We start from the raw sequence: 9,522 nt of genomic DNA, 5'->3' as shown, positions 1-9,522 counted from the left end.
TATTTGGCTTATATCAGACTTGTTTATGCAGCATTTCAATGGCTTTTTTTTCCCAAATTGGACTCCAGAATGAGGAAGAAGAATAACTAAGGATTTTTAATAAGTGAAACAGTGTGAAATTCATATTATTGCAAATACAACATTTTATTATTAAGCATGATGTGTGTGATTGTGTGTTTATGTGTGTATTCGCAGGGGAGGAAGAGCGGGGGAGAAGGAAGTCTTGCTGCAACCCCCACCTACAGAGAGAGAGAGAGAGAGAGAGAGAGAGATAAGCAGGGGGGGCATATGGAGAATGGGAATACTGTACATCCTAAAAAATACCCGCTTATTTGAAGGTATTTTAAAGCTACAATATAAATAATAAATGGCGCAGGTAGGTGGAAATATATTGTGCAAGTCGGATACAAAATACTGAATAAATATCATAAGGGACTCACACATAGAAGGGATTGTTACTGTATTTACAGAGTTAAGAGAATGCCAAACGTTTTCGTGTTTGTAATTCCTATTTGTGACTTAATTGGTCCGTAGGCGTAGGGCATTTTGCATCCTTGTATTATGCCATTAATATGCATGTTGTATTATCTTAGATTCCTTATTACAACTGTACAGCCTATTTTAGGAGTATGGCGATATTCGCTTTAGAGTATTCGTATTATAAAACACGTTGCTGCTAATTAGTTTTCTGCTAATCGATTCTTGATGATATTGTTGATCCAGTACAGGATTGCGATGAGCTTGGTGCCTATTCTGGGAAGCAGAGGGCACGAGGTAGAGAATATTGCGGATGGGATGCCAGTCCTTCTTATGACACACACATGTTCTGGGTCTGCAGGAGAAAACATACCGATGACATACGTACACAGTAGGGTGAGTGTCAAGATCCCAGCCCATGTAATCACTGTGCCACTATCTGTAAACTCACCTTCTGTTGTATGTGATGCTGTCTAAAATATTTAGGCCTTAGAGTAAGAATGCAAAACCAGATATCAATTAACTTCGTTAATCCAAAGAATTTGATATGGGGCAAAGCTATGAAGATAGCTGACTAAATGTAAGCAATATTCTTAGCAACATAGTATGAATGTAACGGCATTAGAGGGGCGGAGTCCCTTGTAAACATTCATATCAACATTCATTCAGGTGGAATGTCGCAAATTTTAAATATAGCTATTCAATGACCCCCCCCCCCCCCCCATCTTTTTTTTCTCAGCTAGACAATTGAAACTGATCCATAATGAATAGTGCTATGAAGCTGGGTTAATGCTTACAATTATGGTTAGCTTATATGCCAACTCTGTTCCAATTTGCCCACCTATACAAATGCAAAATAAGAGGCTTTTACATAAATACTCTAAACTGGCTGTGAAATTTAAAGTTATATGAGTTTAAAATATACCACTTTTTCTGTCCCGGCGATTATGTAGTTTAACTTTACAACTATACAAGTTCATGTAAATGACCATAAAATCTATTAGCACTTAGATACAAGTGTTGCAAGATATTCAACACTACTTTTATCATCATGCAGCATATCTACAAATTTTATATCTAATAAATAATGAATATTTTGTTAAGTGTCAAGCCAAAAAAATCTTTGCTAGTAATTAAATGTGTGATAAAAAAAGTCTTTGGTTGATGTTAGAGCGTAACAATTGTTTCTTGTGTAATAGTTTTGGACCATATTAATTGGAAGAAAAGTTTGGAGAGATCCGGTAGCATTCTGCTGGAAATAGTGTAGCTCCATAGATTTTTGACTGTGTGTTTTTGTGCCCATCCACATTCCAGCCTATTATCCAGTGTTGGGTAGTGCTAGTGCCTATCCAACGGGCAGTGCCATCCAGGGCAGCCGTCCATTGCAGACACAACTGCACTATATGGGAAATGTTGAGATGCTAGTTCATCTAGCTACGTATTGTTTGGACTGCAGGAGAAAACCCAGGGATGACATGCAAACTGCACACAGACTGTGGAGGTGGGACTCAAATCAGCAACCCAGAAGATGTGAAGTGACAGTGCTACGAATCATACAGTATGAGTGTGTTTTATTGCTGCTATGGGCAATTATATGTATTCATACTGCAAGTACTCTGAACATGCTAGGTTACACATTTGTATACATCTACCATACAGACAAGTACTCTGAACATGCTAGGTTACACATTTGTATACATCTACCATACAGACAAGTACTCTGAACATGCTAGGTTACACATTTGTATACATCTACCATACAGACAAGTACTCTGAACATGCTAGGTTACACATATGTATACATCTACCATACAGACAAGTACTCTGAACATGCTAGGTTACACATATGTATACATATACCATATATACAAGTACTCTGATATGCCAACACTAGAGTTGCTTGTTAGGAACAATCAGAATATAATCAGTAATCTTAAATCGCAGTGTAGTTGCTGATTTTTTACACAGGGCAAATATATTCCTTCATTCCTTCCATCCATCCATCCATCCATCCATCCATCCATCTGTAGCCACACATCCAGTACTGGGTCAAAGTGAGCATAAAGTATATGCCTGGAAGCCCAGGGCACAAGGCCAGGACAATAAAGCCAAAATGCGTTACAGGATATAGACTCATTTTAGAGATTCAGAGACCCAGTTCACCCAATTGCACAATTTTGGAGTTTATCTCGTAACTGGAGTGTACAGAGGTGGGATGTGAGATGAGGCAACGGTGCCCACCCCCTGAGCCACTGGGCTCCCCGATGATATTTCACTTTATTCCTTAGCATTGGCTTTCTGTCTTCCACACATCAGAAAATCCATTTATAAAATAAAACATCAACTAATGACATGAGGACACATTTCTGAAAAGGACAACTACATATATAAAATAGCCGGCGTCTATAAAGGTCAGCGTAGCTGTCACATGGCTGCGGTGGAAGGTCTTAAAAGCATTTGCCTCGACACAGTCCCTGGGCTGCCAATGAGCTCCACTGTGACAGAATGCAAGCTCAAGCAGCGGTCAAGCGCAGAGGGACCCCGACATATAACATCCAGGCTTGTCCAGCTTGCACTATTTACGGTCACCTCAGCAACGCGACCCCCACCAGCATGCCGCATTCCCCACACGCCTCTTAATTAATGAAAATGTATTCAAAATCTGTCATGGCCGCCGTCAGCATCCTGTCCCTCTCAGCGGTGGAATTATTCACATTCGCTGCTTCCTACTCACATTCTGTTGTAGGAGCTGATTGCGCCGATCAATCTGAATGTGATTCCGGAAAAACAAGATGCTGATTTGGAAAGGAATTAGTGCTGTATTATAATTCCTAGAAAAAAAAAATGCCACAAGGCTGTTTGAGAAACATTAAGTAAAAAAAAAAAGCAACTAAATGCTTTTAAAATTCATTTTGGTCTAGATCATTCCTTCAATTTTGGCTCATCAAAGGGCTGATCTCTGCATTTGTTTCTCTAAGCACCTGAAGCTATTATTCTGGGACTTTTTTCACTTCAGTGCTTGGCAACACTTAAAGTAAGTGTCGGACTAAAACAGCTTTCGCCCACTGAGCGCATTTCCAGACTGAGCGTCTGCCTGGACCTCTGAGTGTCACACACAGGTGTACGGAGACAGCAGAAACCTCAAAAACCATCCTGCGGATTGTGGCGCGGCAGAGGACAGTCAGCAAACCACTCAGGCCATGCATCTGCTTTGCGGTCCGGCTCCCTTGTCAGAAACTCCGGACACATGAGAATGTGACAGCTGAGACCCACACAGGTCTTGATGGACGAGGCCAAGTCACACTGAAGGAAGCCAGGAGAGCTGACAGCTGAATCACTTAGGAATAGGGAAAATCGGGTATTTTTCAAACCAGTGTTTCTGAGAACTCAAGCTGCTAAACACGCATTCAGCCAAATACAAGCATATATTGATAAACTCTCCGGGCAGAGCTCAGAATATATACCTCTATTTGTATCCTGTCTTTACACTCTTGTCTCAAACATATTGGCCTTTTAGTACTAGATAAGCAGGTAAAAAATTGATTGATAGGTGGATGTTGTACTGGCACTTATCAGGGGGTGAGCAGTGATGAATGAATGAATGATTCTTTATTGATTTCGGTGGGGAAATTCTCTTTTCGCCCCATCTTGCTCTTCATGAGAGGAACTTAGCAGCAATGAGGGATAAACCTGAACCTAACTTCACACACAGAACCCAAAAAGTCATCTTATTCTCTCACTTATTTTTATTCTGACCGCTGTCTGACACAGATGGATCTCTGTATAAAACTGTAGAAAAAAACGTACCACAAACTTACAGCACAACCCTAAATTATTCCTGAACCGAAATTACACTAATGAGAATTAAACAAAAACTCTTTTTGTTCATAATTACAGCAAATGCGGTCTAGTTGGTCATTTGTGAAAACACATTGTTTAAGTTTCCTTATTGTAGATAATGAGGTTTTGTTGTGTTTGCATTTTAGTATAGAAAGTACTTTTATTTGTGTTTGATATAATACATGTATTATGTATTAACTTACTGAGTGTTCAATTTAAAATTGTATCGTTGTTGATTGAATGACTATTGAAGCTTTATTTGTCTATTTTCGGTTACACAAGCAGTTTATTGTAAAACATTAACAACAGGCCACACTTCAAAAGACAAAAATTCATGTTGACTGACAGAAGAAATTTGTTGGTTTTCATCTGGAGCACACAGACCACAGTCTCTTTCAGTTCCTGCACTTTCCAGGATGTGGCTTCCTATATTTAAACCTAAATCTGTGATCTCTGTTCAGTGTTTAATTTCCTGGTGTTAATTTGTATTTGCACTCCCATCCACAGCATCACACTCACGGCTCTTGTTATATTCCACCCTCCCCTCCTCCCATCTCCAAAGAGAAAAGACTAGCGTTAGCACTAAATAAGGACATCCAAGTAACAATCATGCTGTGATTTCTGGTTAGCAGTGAAAGAAATGCATACTAAATTAGCGATTTTTTTGAGCTACAATCACACTTTTTTTCCAATTCACAATGAAAGAAATACACGCTAAGTTAGTGAATTTTTGGAGCTAGGTGCTACAGTACATTAGAAATGTACATTGGATGCAATTATCCTGCTCTTTATGCCATTATTTACACTATTACGGTAATATTGTTTATACTAGCTGTTTGAATTCTTGATTTTTTTTTTGTATCCTAATAAAACTCTGCATTAGTTTAAATTTAAATTGTCTGTGGAGTAATTTTATTTTTGGTGTGCTATAATTGTAAATTACACTGTTCATCCATTTTGAAGGGTGAAAAATATATTTTAAAAAGGAGTTTGAGTTTATTCAACATATTATCTGCTTCAGAACTGAAGCAGCAGTATTCTTGTTTATGACAATTGTTAACTGTTGTCAGTAAATATCAGTTAGTGAGACAGGTGTAAGAATATCTGTCATTCTTTGATGTCTGTTTATTTCATATTTATTTTATAGTGGGTGTAGCTGAATGGGTGAAGCTGTCTTGAGACTCTGAGTATGCAGCATTCTGGAAATCATTTTTCAGACAAAATGCAGTAAGCCTTATAGGTGGAGTATACACTCCATTAGCCAGATTAAACACCATGCCTGACTTTTTGAAATTTCTTCGTTTATAATGTATAATGTGAGACCTCATTTGGTTGGAAAGACAGGCAGTGAAATGTGACTGAGCTTAAAGTTTCCGTCGGTGTTGTGAGTAACTATGTGGGTGAATTCCTTTTACCAGAACGGTGATGAAGGGTTCAGAGGCGGTTGCCAAGGGCAAAAGTGGTGCTAGATAGTCACACAGTGGTCTGAATTTTAAATAACTGTCTAATAATAGTAATTTTAAAAAGGTATCCAGCAAGTGCTGAAAGACAACATAGAACAACCATTGTGTAGATTCCGAGAAATTACCAGTGTTTATTAATAAATAAAAACTTAAATCATCCCATTATTCAGAAGTGTGTGAAAACATCTAGATTTTTAAATCCAAAAAATATTATTTACACAGGCTCTACAGAGATACCAATAAACTAACTCAAATATTAAATCAATCAACTCAAATACCAAAGTTCTCCTTGACCTAACCATTCCAAATGAACCGAGAAATGAGTATCACTCTTCTGCTTGTTGGAGCAGAACTTACTCGGCATATAATCTCTAACCCTCTCCCCATATGTTCCAGACAGTTCATAAATTCCATCAACATAAACAACAAGACCATTCAACAAGATCTCGTTGCATTATGGGAAACACTTAAGAATCAGACATTTTTCATACAACAGGCAAACTGCAAAAGATATTACTTTTCTTCCATCTCCTCTGTGATTACCTAGCATGTTCCTCAAACAGATAAAAGGAAATATTATTTAGTTTATTTATCTGTTTAGCATCCATTACAATGCACATACCCAATGGAACATCACTGATATCTTTCTGCGGTCATTTCGGAGGTCACTGCAATGACTGTTACCACCACCTGCTTCTTTTAGATGTTAAGAGTAGGTGTTCACAGCAAAATGTTCACTGATATACCAATATGTAGCTGTGTCTCAAATGTATATGTAGGCATATGGTGAGGTTAGAAATGTGTTTTTAAACATAGCACAGTAAAAAAGCAAAAGATGTAGCAAACAGCAAGTAAAACAGATTTTCAGCTCCTGCATTTCTTCTTGGCTGTTGAAATGAGACACTCCTCATGAAACTTTTTTAACAGGATAGTTTGAAATAATCCCATAATGTGAGTGTATTTACTTAGTGTTTAGCTAATACAATTGATTTCCATCCATCCATTTTCTGTAACCGCTTGTCCTCTACAGGGTTGCAGGTGTCCAGAGCATATCCCAGAGACGATGGGCGCAAGGCAGGGAACAACCCAGGAGGGGGCGCCAACCCATCACAGGACACACACACACACATACACACACACACACACACACACACACACGCACATGTAGGGTAAACATATCCTTATGGGGACTGCTCATTCATTTCAATGGGAAAAATGCTAACGCTAACTATGACAACCTTAACCCCCACCCTGCTCTAAGCATAACCATAAGTAACCAAACAAAATACAAGAGTTTTTGCATTTTTAGTTTTTTCATAGCAGTCACCGATTTTTATAAAATAGAGTTTTCCCTTATGGGGACCAGGAAACCGGTCCCCATAAGGGGAAAAAAATGGATATTTATCACGTTATGGGGACATTGTGTCCCCATAAGGATAGGTAAACCCGCTCGCGCGCACACACACACATGCACATGCGCACACATACACACACATACGCACAGACACACACACACACACACACACACATGTACTGGCAATTTGATAACTCCAGTTAACCTCAGCATGTCTTTGGATTGTGAAGAAAAACCAGAGTACTCAGAGTGAACCACATGGCACCATGGGGAAGACATGGAAACTCTTTGGCAAAGCCTTGAACCCGGGTGGTGTGACTGCACTAACCACTGCACCTCCACGCCACCCCCCCAGGATTGGCTTATTATACCTAAATTGATTCAGTTAGAATAGAATGAAACTGTCTGCCCAGCCATCCACAAGGTCTGGAATATCACACTGTCCACCATGCCAGCCCAGCGTAGCTGCATTTTGTAGTTATCACTTTCTAATTCTGAGAACAAGAGCCAGCTGAGCACAAGTGGCTTTTGAATTACAGGATATATGAAAGCTGGATGTTCCAGTGATACAACATTTCCATGAGGGGGGAGGGGGGTGGATATGAATGCACAGGTCTACCCACGCAAAAAAAAACAAAACAAAAAACCTCTCTCTTTTGTGATAAGAGAAGAGACAGTCTGGGGGGAGGTTTTATACTGTATGTAGGATCAAAAGCTAGCAGTAAGTGATTGTGTACGCCACAATGCCCATCTGACAAAGTGGGACAATCACAATTTCAGCTCCAGCAAATTGGACCTGTGGAGAGTAACACTTACTGCAAAATGAAGGACTACCTGTGGGATGGGAGACATAATGACTAGATGGCTATATTTCCCTTTTCTTCACTAGCTAATGAAAGGCCAAAACAGGCAGGGAAAATAACACACTGGCCCACATCTCAGATAGTAATGTGACACGTTATTGCACATTCCAGATGAACCATTTTTTCTACTGTCCACTGCCTTGCTGCTGAAAGTCAGGCGATATTGCCTGACTGCCTCTATCCCATAGACTCACAAAGGCCAGACAAAGCCAAACAAATGAGGAACACTATGAATAGTGCAATCACTGACCATTCGCTCGAAAATATGCATTTTCTACATGACATGGGGTGGTTTGTGGCGCTGTGGGTTAGAACACTGGGCATGTCATCAGAAGGTCAACAGTTACAATCCAGCTTTCGGCAGAGTGATTTTACCAATGGGCACTTAATCCCCAAATGCACCAGTGACAGGGTGAACCTGCTTCCTAGACTGTATCTCCCTTTGGATAAAAGCTTTACCAAACAAAATATACATAAAATATAAATATTAGTTACCATCGTCATAGCCTTTACTCATGTTATTTGGAGCGATCCATTTCACCATTCATTCACATACTGTAGGAGACAGCATTTTGTTTAGGGCAGGGTACACAATGAATGGAGACCAGTCTATTCTTTAATTATAACCAAGTTTGACCCAGAGATCCATATTTAATGTTTCATTGTCTTCGCTTACAGAAGCTTAGCACCTGATTTAGAGTGACAATTTATGTTACTTTTATACAGCCTCCAATTATGTTGCAAGTCACTGTGATAAATAATGTTTGAAGTTAGTCTGAGGACCCAAGATTGTTTGAATTCATAACTGGTTTAATGAGATTTTGGATTCTTGCAAGGTCCACCAACACACAGTGGGAGGGGAGGCAGGATTCAAACCCCCAGTCTTATAAGAGTGCAGCCGCAGTGCTGCCCAGCATGCCACCTAGCTGGACCAAATGTAATATGCAAAACTTTAATATTACAACATCATACGTTTCATTCCTCTATTTAAGGGCTAAAAGTACTAAATCAAACCAGATTCATTTTAAATTCCACCTGAATTTTACCACAGTCCTAATAGTGAATGTAATCTATGTGACTGATGGAGCGAAGAACTGGGGGGGGCACCCAGACCAGTGCCAGGGTAATTTTTGGAGCATCATGAAGAATTCAGTGATGAGCAAACAGGAAAATATTACCTACTAACAACTACTTAATGTGAATCAATGAAACTTTATTAATAAAAGCCTGAATTACATCAGAGTTATATCTGAGTTTTTCAAAAACAGATGGGTATTCTACCCCCAGCCACAGTTCTCCCTTGTGGTCCTGAAGTTAGTGAGGTCAAATAGGCCTCCAGTGCATCAATTGTCCTGTTCTTTGGGATCCTCTGCTTTTATTTTTTATTTTGGCACATTATTCTCAGACACATGAAATGAAAAATGGTGCAATGTGACAGTTGGCTGCCTTTTTAGACAAAGCAAATTTTATTCTACTGAAACACATTAAACACTCTGAAAAGCATGATTTAAAATATAGTTAATAA

General features: G+C 39.2%; 1 long non-coding RNA gene across 1 annotated transcript; it reads left to right on the top strand.

Annotated features, from left to right (window-relative positions):
* Positions 1-286: 286 nt before the first annotated feature.
* LOC140578578 (uncharacterized) lies at positions 287-2,518 on the top strand. Its single transcript, XR_011982843.1, has 3 exons — positions 287-376; positions 724-873; positions 1,934-2,518. It is a non-coding gene; the product is annotated as an uncharacterized lncRNA (long non-coding RNA).
* Positions 2,519-9,522: the final 7,004 nt, after the last annotated feature.

Source organism: Paramormyrops kingsleyae, chromosome 15 (genome assembly GCF_048594095.1).
Source record: "Paramormyrops kingsleyae isolate MSU_618 chromosome 15, PKINGS_0.4, whole genome shotgun sequence".
NCBI classification, from domain to species: domain Eukaryota; kingdom Metazoa; phylum Chordata; class Actinopteri; order Osteoglossiformes; family Mormyridae; genus Paramormyrops; species Paramormyrops kingsleyae.
Note: the sequence above shows the minus strand (reverse complement) of the source record. Positions and strands in the feature narration are given on the sequence as shown.